The following is a 15,011-nucleotide window of genomic DNA, read 5'->3' as shown; positions in this document are numbered from 1 at the left end:
TCTGCAAAATATATAGTCCAGTCTCTCTGATAACCACTAAACCTTAAGTTGGTTTTTTAAAGGAAAAAATATTTAAGAGTACATAATGTAAATCACGGGGCTTCCCTTGTAGCTCAGTCGGTAAAGACTCTGCCTACAGTGCAGGAGACCTGGGTTTGATCCCTGGGTTGGGAAGATCCCCTGGAGAAAGAAATGGCAACCCACTCCAGTATCCTTGCCTGGAAAATCTCATGGATAGAGGAGCCTGGTGGGCTGCAGTCCATGGGGTTGCAAACAGTCAGGCACGACTGAGCGACTAACAATGTAAATCATAGTTTATATCACAGTTGAGAATTCCAGTTAGATCTTTATTATAAATGACAGAACATAACAACAAGGAGATGAAGTATAACACGACATAAAATAAATCTCTATTAAAAAATTTCATACTATAAAACAAAATTTTAGTATTAAAAGTTAACATGGGTTTCAAAATGTTGAGTTAGCCACTTTTTGAAATTTTTGTTATACTGGAAAAACAAATATAATGCTACCAAATTACTGATGGTAGAAACTACTAGGATCTTCACAGTGTCTTCAAGTGATCTCGACAAACTAAATTTCAAATTAAGGTAGCAAAATGCTATCCCTCCAAATGAAAAGCCGACCAATAATTTTTTGAACGGTCAACTATTAATACATAACTTTTCTGGACAAACTTCCGTTTATCAATATTTCTCTCAGAAGATAACAGTGGCATCCAATGTAACAAAGGAGATCACACAGGAAGTGTGTGAAAGAAGGTCAATATTGAAACTCTGGGGAAAAACCAACATTTAAGAGTAGGACCAGAAAGACACCATGCTCAGATGGCCCTTTGTTAGCTCCTACAAAGCCTGCCCAACTCCTGAATGCCTGCTCTTATCTCTTAGTTCTGCACACATCTCCCGCAGGAAGGAGCTCAGGCCATGAGGCTGAATTACGGCTCCTCTTCCTCAGCCTGGGGTGAGCTTACTTGTACCCTCAAATCTTATTTCTCTCAGAGAGGAAGATTCCCATATAAACTACTTCTTTCACATCTGCTCTGTACTTCCTGTCTTCTCAGGGAACTCTCGCATCAATTATTTCCTGTCTTCTGAGTTGTCAAGTATATTACTGGCTCCTTCCCCTCAGTTTCTTATATCATTTCCCTCAAATTCTACATTTCAAAATCAAATTCTTTAACCATATGACATCTCTTCTAGGCAGAATCTAAAAAGAAATTGTACAAATGAACTTATTTACACACCAGAGTCTCAGACCTAGAAAACAAAATTATGGTTGCAGAGGTTCGGGGGGTGGGGGGAAGGACTGGGGGAAGGGATACTTAGGGAGCTGAAGGTGGATATGTACATAGTGCTATATTTAAAATGGACAGCCAACAAGGTCCTACTGTTCAGTGCCTGGAACTCTGTTCAGTGTTATGTGGCAGCCCAGAGGGGAGAGGAGTTTGGGGGAGAACAGATAAATGTGTATGTATGGCTGAATCCCCTGCTGTCCACCTGAAACTATCACAACATTGTTAATCAGCTGGACTCCAATACAAAAATAAAAAACTTAAAAAAAAGTCAAATTCCTTACCCTTCTCATGCCCACTCAGCAAGGACCAGTACCCAAATCTGCTTCTCCTTCTTGGTATAGATCATCACGCACCAGCTACCCAAGCCGGAAACCATCAACCCCTCTTCATTCAACCAACAACCACATCCTACTTGTTATCTCCTTACCCTGGCTCCTTTATGTTGCTGGCACCTGTTTAATTTGGAACTTTATCAAATCTCATTTGAATGCAGTTACTTCTCTAATATAGAGGTTCACAGCCCTGGCTGTGCAATGGAATTATCTGGGAAGCAATAAAAAACCGCCAATGTCTGGGTCTCAACCCCAGGCTGCTGATATAACTGGAGTCAACCTGGGCATTAGACTGTAAGTTCTCCAGGAAGCTCCTAGGGGCAGCCAGGGTTGAGCACCACTTCCCCGACTGGATAGCCTACCTCACTCAAATGGCTTTCCTAGCGCCTCTGCACATCCGTGAAGAACCAGTCTTTCCACTGATGAAACTGTTGTGGACACTCCCTATTTAAGGCGTTTCTGAGGTTCCACAACGTTTTCTAAATGCCTTTCAGGCTCCTCAACGTGGCACAAAAGCTCCCGCCTAGAGATCTCGGCCTCCCTGGGAAGCTTCGTGCTTAGCTACTCTGTCCACACGCACCTTTCACTCCAATCAGATTAAATTCCCTGCAGTTCCAGAAAGGCCCCAGGTCAACCACTCCAACTCTGGGGCACACAATTGCTTCTGGTGGGAAATCTCTCTCTGCTGAGACAACAACTACCTTTCAGCATTTCAAAACAGCACTCCATACTATTTTCTGAGCCATCACTATGTGGCAGTGTGTTCTAGAGGCTTCCCACATATACATCACCTCATTACTGCTTAGGACAAAAGTGTGAAGTGTGTTTTTACTGACTCCATTTTACCCATGAAGAAATTAAGACAGAGTGAGGTTAAATAATTTGTACTAGGTCCCACAGGCTCTAGAGCTTCTGTTCTCTGTGTCTCTAGCCTCTATGCTCTTCTTCTGGGTTTTCGAAAATCTACTATTGACTTGAAATTCTACTGTAAAGGAGACTGTGGTATCAGTTGTGTATTCAAGTGTCTGGTTTAGTTCCTGGCATCAAAGAGGTGCACGAAACAATAAAAACTGTTTGACTTGTACAGACTGGAGCTATTACCCTTCCTAATCTGGATCCATACTTCCCGTAATGTAGCCTAAACTGTATCTTTTGTTACTTGTTAACAGGTGAAATAAACTTAACACACCTGGTCCTTTGTGTTTAACACATGACTGAGCAACTGGTATAATCAAGTGTCCTTACTCTCTAACTGCTCAACTGATCTTTCATGTAATATGCATATCTTATCTGTTGCTAAAGATTGAGGTTATCGTCAAAACTCCCCAAATGTGGTTATTCACCTGCTTAACAATTCACCTAACTGGAGAGCAGTACTAATCTGCGGTTCTAGGCAGGAGAACTGGAACAGACAGACGTGAGCCATGTACTCAGGCCTGGGCAGTGGGGGACACATCACCAATCCATGCAAAGATGAATCCAGCCCCAAAACTGTCTGACTCTCAGATGACTTTTTTTTGAATAGTCTTAGGGCTGCTGAATGTTTAAGATGAGATCATCTCTGATACACTGTGTGAGGAGCAAAAGTCAAAAATTTGCAAATAACAGTGAAGCAAGAGACATATCCAAAAAAAGAGGATGAAGGTTAGGGAATAAATTGATCTCAATTTGAAACTTAAGAGTAAAGGAAAATTAAGACTATAAAACCTAGGTCGAAAACAAAAAGAAAAATATCATTACAGCCAGATCTGTTATGCCAGTTCATATCAAAGAATTTAGCAGGAAACAAATAAATTTGATTCTAAAGAGTATCTGGAAAAGTAAAGACAGAGAACAGCCGAGAAAAATTTTTTTGGGAAAAAAAAATAAAGGAATAATGGGGAAAGAGAGGAACTTTAGACCCCCAGATTTCACAATTATTAGACAGCTAAAGGGATTGAATTCATGTGACATTGGCTAAGATGCAGACAAAAAAACTGACAAAACAGAAATCGAAGTCCCAAATTTGCTTCATTTATATGTGGTAAAAGTAGCATTTCAAATGAATGGAGAAATGGCAGATTAACAGAAGTTAGAAAATGTAAGTGAAAGAACTGATGCTTTTGAACTGTGGTGCTGGAAAAGACTCTTGAGAGTCCCTTGAACTGTGAGGAGATCCAACCAGTCCATCCTAAAGGAGATCAGTCCTGGGTGTTCATTGGAAGGATTGATGCTGAAGCTGAAACTCCAATACTTTAGCCACCTGATGCGAAGAGCTGACTCACTGGAAAAGACCCTGATGCTGGGAAAGATTGAGGGCAGGAGGAGAAGGCGACGACAGAGGATGAGATGACTGGATGTCATCACCGACTTAATGGACATAAGTTTGAGTAGACTCCAGGAGTTGGTGATGGACAGAGAGGCCTGGCGTGCTGTGGTCCATGAGGTCACGAAGAGCCAGACGCAACTGAACTGAACTGAAGTGAAAACAGACTGACAGATATACTGCCTAAAAATAAACATTTTCTAAACAGCAAAAGACCCAATATACTTAACACAAATCTCAGACTTGGAAAACAAATTCACACAGGATAGATATGCTTAATTTTAATAACAAAAAATTAACAAAAAAGAGGAAAATTTTTAATATACCCAATTGATAAAGGTTAAGAAGTGTGATAATGTCCTGAGCTGGTAAACATGTGGCAAAACGGATGCATTTAAAAAATATTTAGTTGGTACCTACTGTATGCCAAGTTCTAATGCTAATAAGCACTACAGGTACTGAGCGCAAGTGACCTGTCTGTGGCAGTCAAGGGGGCAAATAGGTCTCCTGGAGAACCTTCTTGGAGGGCAGTCCAACACTGTAATTAGAGAGGAGTTTTGGGACTGTGTGCTAAGGTATAAAATTTTAAGCAAGTGCTCTAATAAACAACTATACACATTTTAAAGCCTTTTCTACCTCAACAAATAATCTTTCAACTGCCCTCTGGGGCCTAAGAGATAAGCTGATACCTAGCCTCTGCAACAATGTCACAGTTAACAATGGTCATACCTTCTGACCAGCAATTCCTCTGCTGGATGTGCAATCTAATAATGTAAGCCGATAAGAACAGGTCCCAGGAGTACAGCATTGCAGATAAAAGCAAAACCCGAGAAACAACTAAGATGTTTAAACATTATGGAGTATTATGAAATCCCTAAAAATTACAACATTCCCATTATAAAAGCTGAGGACTCTTCTGACTGAGGACTTCCCTGGTGCTCCAAAGGTGAAGACTTCGCTTTCCTGTGCAGGGGGTGTGGGTTTGATCCCTGATGAGGAGCTAAGATCCCACAGGCCTCACACCCAAACCAACAAAACATAAAACAGAAGCAATATTGTAACACATTAAACAAAGACTAAAAAGAAAAAAATAAGATGATTAAATGGTATGATTCTATCTTAAAAACAACGGAGAAGGACCCCAGGCAAGGCAGCCCTCTAAGTGCCTGAATGAGCGGAGCTACGGAGAAAGATGGCCAAACAGGCCTTCTGATCAACAGCTGCCAGAGGCTTGAAAAAAGACTTGATAGGGCCATAACTCCAGTGGCTAAGGCAGTCCGTGTCCCTGCACACTTGGTGCTGCCAGGATCCCTGTGACCCAAGCAACTATGCCATCTTCATGCTCAACCTTCACTGGGTAGAGTTGCCACAGGCAAAAAAAAAGGCTTGTGTCTATGCACATGGGCTCACTTTTGTCGAGTCCAACTCTGCAACCCTGTGGACTGTGGCCTGCCAGGCTTGTTTGTCGGTGGGGGGGGCGGGGGTAGGGTTCTCCAGGCAAGAGTACTGGAGCGTATTGGCCAATACCAGTTGCCATACCCTTCTAGAGCACTGTATTTCCTGCTGCCCTAGCTGCTAACCCCCCTGAGTACTTGGTGCTGCCAGAACCCCTGCGACCCAAGCAGCTGCACCGCCTCTTCACCTGGGCTCCACAGGGGCAAACCTAAGTCCTCCCCGGCAGCCTCAGGAGCAAGCCCCAGTGGACGACCCACATGCAGAGGTGGAAATAAAACCACAATTGAAACCCAGAGGCAGTGCGGCTAAGGAAGAGGACCCAAAACCTTCCCACCAGCTGTACAAGCTGCAGATTAAATCCATACTATCAACTAGGCAGACTATTTCTGGAACATATCAAAGGACACTGAGAGCTCCTACCAAAAAAAAAAAAAGACAAAAAACAAACCACTCTTTTGATAGCTGTGGACATTGGAGGCAAGAACACACAGGAGTAGGACCAGATTAGAATCTGAGCTGCCCCCACAGCAGGTACAGAGACCAGCACAGAGTTGGAGGATATCCTAGGGAGGTGACGTGGCCTGTGACACCAAGTCAGTGAAAGGACCCTGAAAGCAGTGACTCATGAAAAAAAACATTTATTTTTCTTATGTTTTGACTTGGTCTGTAGTATCTTTTTTTTTCTTTCCTTTTTTCCTCCCCCCCGCCCCCCCGCACCCCATAGTTGCCAATTTTATTGGCACAATGAAATCTAATTAAGCTTTTGAGTTTTTTCCTTTCTTCAATCACTTTTTATTGTTATAAACCTCTGCCTCTACATTGAGCTTTTGCAGTTCTGTGGCGTTTTCCTTTTTCTTTTCCCCTTTCCTCTTAAATTTTTTTTGCTTTACCTTTTACTTTACTTTTTAATTCTTTAAAACCTATTATTATTTTTTCTACATTTATTCCTTTGCTTTTCCTAACATTCTTTTCCCCTTGCAGTTAATCTTTAATGTATATAAATCTTTATCCATCTCTATTTAGCTTTGCATATCTATTCTTTCTTCCTTTTCTTAATTTCCTTTCCTCTCAACATATTTGTTAGTTTTGTTTTCATTGCTTTATTCCCTCAGGTAGCACCTTGCTTTGGTTTTGTTTCCCAGTTTGTGCTTTAGTTAGTTTGTTCTTAACTGGTAGATATAATTTTTGGTTTCCTTTGTTCACCAAGTAAATCTACTGTACTTTATTTTTGTTGGACTATTTTGATTTTGCTTTTGGATGTATATGTATATGTGTATATTCCATTATTTTAATTATTATTTGCCTGATTTTGTAACTGCTGTACGTCTGGGGTTCATCTTTGGTTTCTCATTTTTGGGTATAAACTTTATTTAATCTCATTTAAAGAAAGGCAATGCCAAAGAATGCTCAAACTACCGCACAATTGCATTCATCTCACACGCTAGTAAAGTAATGCTCAAGATTCTCCAAGCCAGGCTTCAGCAATACATGAACCGTGAACTTCCAGATGTTCAAGCTGGTTTTAGAAAAGGCAGGGGAACCAGAGATCAAATTGCCAACATCCACTGGATCATGGAAAAAGCAAGAGAGTTCCAGAAAAACATATACTTCTGCTTTATTGACTATGCCAAAGCCTTTGACTGTGTGGATCACAATAAACTGTGGAAAATTCTGAAAGAGATGGAAATACCAGACCACCTGACCTGCCTCTTGAGAAACCTATATGCAGGTCAGGAAGCAACAGTTAGAACTGGACATGAACAACAGACTGGTTCCAAATAGGAAAAGGTGTACGTCAAGGCTGTATATTGTCACCCTGCTTATTGAACTTCTATGCAGAGTATATCATGAGAAACGCTGGGCTGGAGGAAGCAGAAGCTGGAATCAAGACTGCTGGGAGAAATATCAATAATCTCTGATATGCAGATGACACCACCCTTATGGAAGAAAGTGAAGAAGAACTAAAGAGCCTCTTGATGAAAGTGCAAGAGGAGATTGGAAAAGTTGGCTTAAAACTCAGCATTCAGATCATGGCATCTGGTCCCATCACTTCATAGGAAATAGATGGGGAAACAGTGGAAACAATGATGGACTTTATTTCTTGGGCTCCAAAATCACTGCAGATGGTGATTGCAGCCATGAAATTAAAAGACGCTTACTCCTTGCAAGAAAAGCTATGACCAACCTAGACAGCATATTAAAAAGCAGAGACATTACTTTGCCTACAAAGGTCCGTCTAGTCAAGGCTACGGGTTTTCCAGTAGTCATTATGGACGTGAGAGCTGGACTATAAAGAAAGCTGAGCTCAGAAGAATTGATGCTTTTGAACTGTGGTGTTGGAGAAGACTCTTCAGAGTCCCTTGGACTACAAGGAGATCCAACCAGTCCTTCCTAAAGGAGATCAGTCCTGGGTGTTCACTGGAAGGACTGATTTGAAGCTGAAACTCCAATACTTTGGCCACCTGATGCAAAGAGATGACTCATTGGAAAAGACCCTGATACTGAGAAAGACTGAGGGCAGGAGGAGAAGAGGACAACAGAGGATGAGATGGTTGTATGGCATCACCTACTCAATGGATATGGGTTTGGGTGGACTCCAGGAGTTGGTGATGGACAGGGAGGCCTGACATGCTGCAGTTCATGGGGCTGCAAAGAGTCGGACATGACTGAGTGACTGAACTGAATGCCATAACAAACCACATGTGGAATCTTCGTTCCCAACCAGAGGTCAAGCCATGAGCCTTTGGAGTGGGAGCACTGACTCTAGGATCCTAGACTACCAGAGAACTAACCTTAGGGAGTATCAGATAGTGAGAACTCCTACAAAGGAAACCACTTGAATAAAAGACCTGGAGTCATCCAACCACCAGTAGCACCCTGTGCATCCAAACAAGAAACAAAACAAAAAAACAAACCCAACATCAACAGACAGGATGACCACCTCTTTCAGCCTTGCCCATCAGAGGAAAAACAGACAAACAAAAAAACTTAGCATAAATCTTACCCTATATGAAGCTTACACAAACCACTCCACCAATTTAGGGGGGCAGAAAACAAAAGGAAGAAAGAATTCAACCATGAAGCCAGGGGAAAGGAGACCTCAAACACAGCAAGTTAAAAAAAATAATAATAATGAAAAGGCAGAGAAATACTGCACAAATGAAAGAACAAACTAGAAACACAGAAATCCAAATAAATGAAGAGGAAATAGGCAAACTACCTGAAAAAGAATTCAGAATGACAGTACAGATAATCAAAAATCTTGAAAACAGAATGGAGAAAATGCAAAAATCAATTAACAAAGACCTAGAAGAATTAAAGAATAAGTATACAAACAACACAATCAACTGAAATTAAAAATACTCTAGAAAGAATCAATAGCAGAATATCAGAAGCAGAAGAATGAACCAGTGATATGGAAGATAAAATGGTGGAAATAACTTCTGAAGGGCAGAATAAAGTAAAATGAAAACACCCGAGAATAGTCTCAGAGACCTTGGACAACAGCAAACACACCAACATTTGAATTATAGGGGTCCCAGAAGAAGAGAGAAAAAGAAAGGGTATGAGAAATTTTTTGAAGAGACTGTAGTTGAAAATTTCCCCAACATGGAAAAGGAAATAGTCAATCAAGTCCAAGAGGTGCAGAGAGTCCCATACAGGATAAACCCAAGGAGAAACATGCCAAGACACATACGAATCAAACTAACAAAGATTAAACACAAAGAAAGAATATTAGAAGCAGCCAGGGAGAAGCAAAAACTAACATACAGGGGAAACCCCATATGTTTAACAGCTGACCTTTCAGTAGAAACTCCGCAGGCCAGAAGGGAATGGCAGGATATATTTTAAGTTCTGAAAGGGAAAAATCTACAACCAAGATTACTCTACCTGGCAAGGATCTCATTCAAAATTGATGGAGAAATCAAAAGCTTTTCAGACAAGTAAAAGTTAAGAGAATTCAGCACCACCAAACCAGCTTTACAATAAATGTTAAAGGGACTTACACAGTCAAGAAACATAAGAGAAGAAAAAGATCTACAAATCAAACCCCAAACAACTAAGAAAATGACAACAGGAACATATATATCAATAATTATGGATTATATATATCAGCATATATATATAATATATATATCAGCAATCTATGGATTCAATGCTATCCCTATCAAATTATCAATGGCATTTTTCACAGAACTAAAAAAAAATTTTCACAATTCATATGGAAACACAAAAGACCCCGAATAGCCAAAGCAGTCTTGAGAAAGAAGAATGGAGCTGGAAGAATCAAACTTTCTGACTTCAGATTATACTACAAAGCTACAGTCATCATTATGGTATGATACTGGTATAAAAACAGATATACAGACCAACAGAACAAGATAGAAAGCCCAGAAATAAACCCATGCACCTATGGGTACCTTATTTTTGACAAAGGAGGCAAGAATATATAATGGGGCAAAGACAGCCTCTTCAATAAATGGTGCTAGGAAAACTGGACAGCTACATGCAAGAGAATCAAATTAGAACACTTCCTAACACCATACACAAAGATAAACTCAAATGGATTAAACACCTAAATGTAAGACCAGAAACTACAAAACTCTTAGAGGAAAACATAGGCAGAACACTTGACATAAATCAAAGCAAGATCCTCTACGATCTACCTCCTAGAGTAATGGAAATAAAAACAGAAGTAAACAAGTGGGATCTGATTAAACCTAAAAGCTTTTGCACAGCAAAGGAAACTATTACCGAGGTGAACAGACAACCCTCAGAATGGGAGAAAATAACAGCAAATGAAACAACTGACAAAGGATTAATTTCCAAAATATACAAGCAGCTCATACAACTCAATGCTAGAAAAACAAACAACCCAATCAAAAAGTGGGAAAAAGATCTAAACAGACATTTCTCCAAAGAAGACATAGAAATGGCTAACAAACACATGAAAAGATGATCAACACCACTCATTATTAGAGAAATGCAAATCAAAACTCCAATGAGATATTACCTCATACCAGTCAGAATGGCCATCATCAAAAAGTCTACAAACAATAAATGCTGAAGAGGATGTGGAGAAAAAGGAATGCTCTTGCACTGTTGGTGGGAATGTAAATTGATACAGCCACTATGGAAGATGGTATGGAGATTCCTTAGGAAACGAGGAATAAAACCACCATATGACCCAGCAATCCACTCCTAGGCATATACCCTAAGGAAACCAAAATTGAAGAAGACACATGTATCCCACTGTTCACTGCAGCACTATTTATGATAGCTAGAACATGGACGCAACCTAGATGTCCACCGACAGAGAATGGATAAAGAATTAGCGGTACATATATACAATAGAATATTACTCAGCCATAAAAAGGAACCCATTTGAGTCAGTTCTGATGAGGTGGATGAACCTACAGCCTATTATACAGAGTGAAGTAAGTCAGAAAGAGGAAGATAAATATCATAGTCTAATGCATATATATGGAATCTAGAAAAATGGTACTGAAGAATTTATTTGCAGGGCAGCAATGGAGAAACAGACATAGAGAACAGACTTATGGACATGGGGAGAGGGGAGGAGAGGGTGAGATGTATGGAAAGAGAAACATGGAAACTTACATTATCATATGTAAAATGGATAGCCAATGGGAATTTGCTGTATGTCTCAGGAAACCCAAATCAGGGGCTCTGTATCAACCTAGAGGAGTGGGATAGGGAGGGAGATGGGAGGGAGCTTCAAAGGTAAGGGGGATGTATGTATACATCCATCAATCCATGTATGGTTGATTCATGGTGAGGTCTGACAGAAAACAACAAAATTCTGTAAAGCAATTATCCTTCATTTGAAAAAAAAAAAACAACCTACATATACACATAAGTTTACAGATGCAGAAAGAGTCTGGCAAGATAACAAACTTAATAGAGGATACCTCTGGTTGAGTAGTAGGGATAAATGTTTTCCTTTGTTTTATACTTTATTACTATTAAAAAGTTTTATGAACATGAATGCACTTGTTCTATAATGTAAAAACCTATTGCTACTCTGAACCAAAAAAAAAAAAAAAATAGACTGACAGGGAGTCAGCCAGTACTGTTCATACAAGGTGAAGATCTATAAATGAAGCATCTCTGTTTTACAATTAGTAAAAATGAAATTTGTTTCAGGAGCAGTTAGAGAGACTCTACTGGGATTTCACAATTGTAATATCTAGAAATAAAAGAAACGTATTTAGATATAATTTACTTTCATAAAATCAACTAGGCTCAGCAGCAGAAATATCATTTTTTAGATTCAAAAAGACATTTAAATAGGTTACAAACATCTAGCCTCCTGAAATGTCAGCTCCATTAGGAGTAAACCAAACCAAGTCTAAATAATTTTTCATAAGTACTTGGCCTTAATTCACAGCTGCCTGGCAACAGGGTCCTGACACTGTCCAGAAGCCAATGTCTAGCACATGATGTATTTATTAAAAACAAAAATTTAAAGACCTGCCTGGATTTTGATCCTGGCAAGTCCCTGAATTAACTAAAATGAGATCAATCACCTAGGAAAGGGGCTTGAAAAAGAGCTAAAAGTTATAGCAAATCTTGGAAGAGGCACAAAATTTTGCCTCAAATTTTATCTTGATTTCTTGAATAACTGGAATCCTTCTGTTTCCATCAGAATTGTCCAGAACGCCAGAGTTCTTTCACTTGTAATTCTTGGTGCGGGGGGCGGGGTGGGGTGGGGGGCCGGAGGGCACGGTTCTAGTTATAGTTAATCACCTTTAATATGTCCAATTAAAATGAAAACTTCAAATAATTGTGGTTTGTTGTGATGTCAGTGGACTTCCCAGATGGCATTAGTAGTAAAGAACCCGCCTGCCAGTGCAGGAGACATTAAGAGGCGCGGTCAGGAAGATTCCCCTGCAGACGGGCATGGCAACCCACTCTGGTATTCTTGCCTAGAGAATCCCCAGGACAGAGGAGCCTGGCGGGCTACAGCCCACGGGGTTTGCAAAGAGTCAGACATGACTGAAGTGACTAAGCACGTATGATGTCAGTACAAGTTATATTTTATCTTTTGGGGAAAAAATTTTTGGCCTTGAACTAGCTTTGGGGAAAACCTCCATCCAAGCCTATCACATCCTCCTAGAAGAACCATATTAGTAACTTACTATAGGAATGAATATGCTTATTTTATGGGTTTATAAATATCTCAAATCAGAAATTGTTAACATCCCATACATACAGGGTCCAAACTTCACAGGACAAGCTAAACCTACAGCCCTAAAGAAAAGTTAAAAATGTGGTGGTATATATATGTGTTCGTCAAACTCGTAGAACTCTAGGCTAAAAAGGGTTAATTCTACTGCATGTAAATTGCATCTTAATTTTTAAAAATCGGAAAAAAGCGCCCTGTGCAATTTATTCACTTATTGCTAAGAAGCTAATTACAGATTAAACAATCCTCTTGCTTGTCCTCTTCTGTTACCTACTTTACAAATTTATTTTTTAAACGGGTAGTTCATGGATTTGTCTAAACTACATTCTTCCAGCTACTCTCTCTTTTGGAAACCTCTTGCATCATCACAATCTATCCCCTTCTGCTGGATCACTCTTATCACCCTATGAACATGCACTTTTTTCCTTTCATCTTAAAAACAGGACACAAAACCATAGTTAAGTTGCCTTAACTATGCACACAGCTCTCCAGCTACCAATTCGTTTTGGTCGCCCTTCACAACAAAACTCACCAAATCCGTCAACATCTGCTCTCTCTACCTCTCCACTCTGTTTTCTTTAACCCATTCCCGCGCCCGCTCCCCAACTTCACTGAATTAGTTCCTACCAAGATCATCTCCATGTTGCTAAATCCAATGGTCAAGTCTCAGTTTTCAACTTAACCTTAATCTACCAGCCATATCTGATACTTTTCAAAAATCACACCTTCCTCTCAAACACTCTCCACTTGGCATCCAAACCTCCATTCTCTCTTGGCTCTCCTCCGAACCACCGGCTTCTCCTCACTTGTGGTTGCTGGATCCTCCTAGAAACAATCGAGACCCCTTTATATCAGTTCTCTGACTCTTCTCTGTCAACTCTTCCTCACGAGGTGGTATGACAGCTCCTGTCAGACTCATGTATCCAACTGTCCTTTTGCATATCTCCATTCTGATGTTTAATCGTTACCTCAAACTTAACATACTCGAAACTGAACTCTTAATACTCCAAATTTCTGACCACTCCCCAGCGCACACAGAAAACTCCTCCCATCTCTCTCTTCATCACAGTAGATGTCAGCTCCATTCTTCAACTCTTCGTAGACCAAAAGAGATCACTACTGACATTCTCTTATATCCTACATACAATCCATTAATAAATCCTACTGGCCCTATCTTTAAAATGTATTCTGACTAGAGAACAAAGTTGTGGTTACCAGTTAGGGAGGGACAGACAATATAGAGGTCAGGGAGTGGGAAGCACAAATTACTGGGTGTAAGATAGGCTCAAGGAAGTATTGTTCAACATGAGAAATATAGCCAGTGTCGTATAAAACTACAGATACTTTAAAAAAAAAAAGCAGATGGACAATGAAAAATTTAACAAAACGTACAAAAAAAAATAAATTAAAAAACCCAAACAATCTATGTACAAAGAAGTTGTGTCAGAATATTGCTGGTTTATATTTATGGTGGTGGTCCTTATTTTGAATTTTCATTTAGTTCTTTGCTATACATCTGTATCCATATCCACAATAAAAATGATTTAATGTTTACAGAAAATAAGATAAATGTAGGACTTCCTTGGTGGTCCAGTAGCTAAAACTCTGCACTCCCAATGCAGGGGGCCTGGGTTCGATCCCTGGTCAGGGAACTAGATTCCATGCGCCACAACTAAGAGTTGTAACTAAAGATCCCACGTGTCATGCCGCAATGAAGACCCAGTGCAGGCAAATAAATAATAATATCAAGCCCTCAATAAACTCACAGTTTAAAACATAAATAAAGCAAAATAAAATGTATCTTGAATACAACCATTTCTCATGCACTCTGCTGCTACCACTCTGATCCAAGTGACCATTTCTATCTTGAATTATTGTAATGTGTTCCTGATTCATCCACCTGTCCTGCATTAGGCCCACCTAAGCCCACAACTCTACTCCCAAGCTTTCCAATACAGTAGTCATTAAGCTATAAAGCACTTGAAATGCAGTTAGCATGACTGAGGACCTAATTTCTAGACTTTTGTTGTTCCTTAGTCACTAAGTCCTGTCTTAGCATCATTAATACCCTTTGCAACTCTCTGCAACTCCATGGACTATAGCCTGCCAGGCTCCTCATGCCTGGGAAATCCGGATTTCCCAGGTAAGAATACTTGAGTGAGTTGCCATTTCCCTCTCTAAATTCCTAAACTTTTAAAATTTTAATTAACTCAAATTTACAAACTGAAGTAGTAGAAAATATTTTTCCATTAAAAACAGCATGACTATTTTGGTAGTACTGCATTTCACCCCAATTGTTGAAACTTTAACATCTAAACTGAAATGTGCTTTAAGTGTAAGATAATTGATCTTGAAGGCAAGTAACCAAAACCTATCTCACTAAAAATTTGA

At 39.8% G+C, this 15,011-nt stretch overlaps 1 protein-coding gene across 7 annotated transcripts in view; it reads right to left on the bottom strand.

Annotated features, from left to right (window-relative positions):
* TFDP2 (transcription factor Dp-2) overlaps positions 1-15,011 on the bottom strand; it is a 208,473-nt gene that overhangs the window by 51,739 nt on the left and 141,723 nt on the right. The gene's annotated exons all lie outside the window — the stretch shown is intronic.

The sequence above is a fragment of the Budorcas taxicolor genome, chromosome 1, assembly GCF_023091745.1.
Source record: "Budorcas taxicolor isolate Tak-1 chromosome 1, Takin1.1, whole genome shotgun sequence".
NCBI lineage: Eukaryota > Metazoa > Chordata > Mammalia > Artiodactyla > Bovidae > Budorcas > Budorcas taxicolor.
This window is presented reverse-complemented; position numbering and strand designations above follow the sequence as displayed.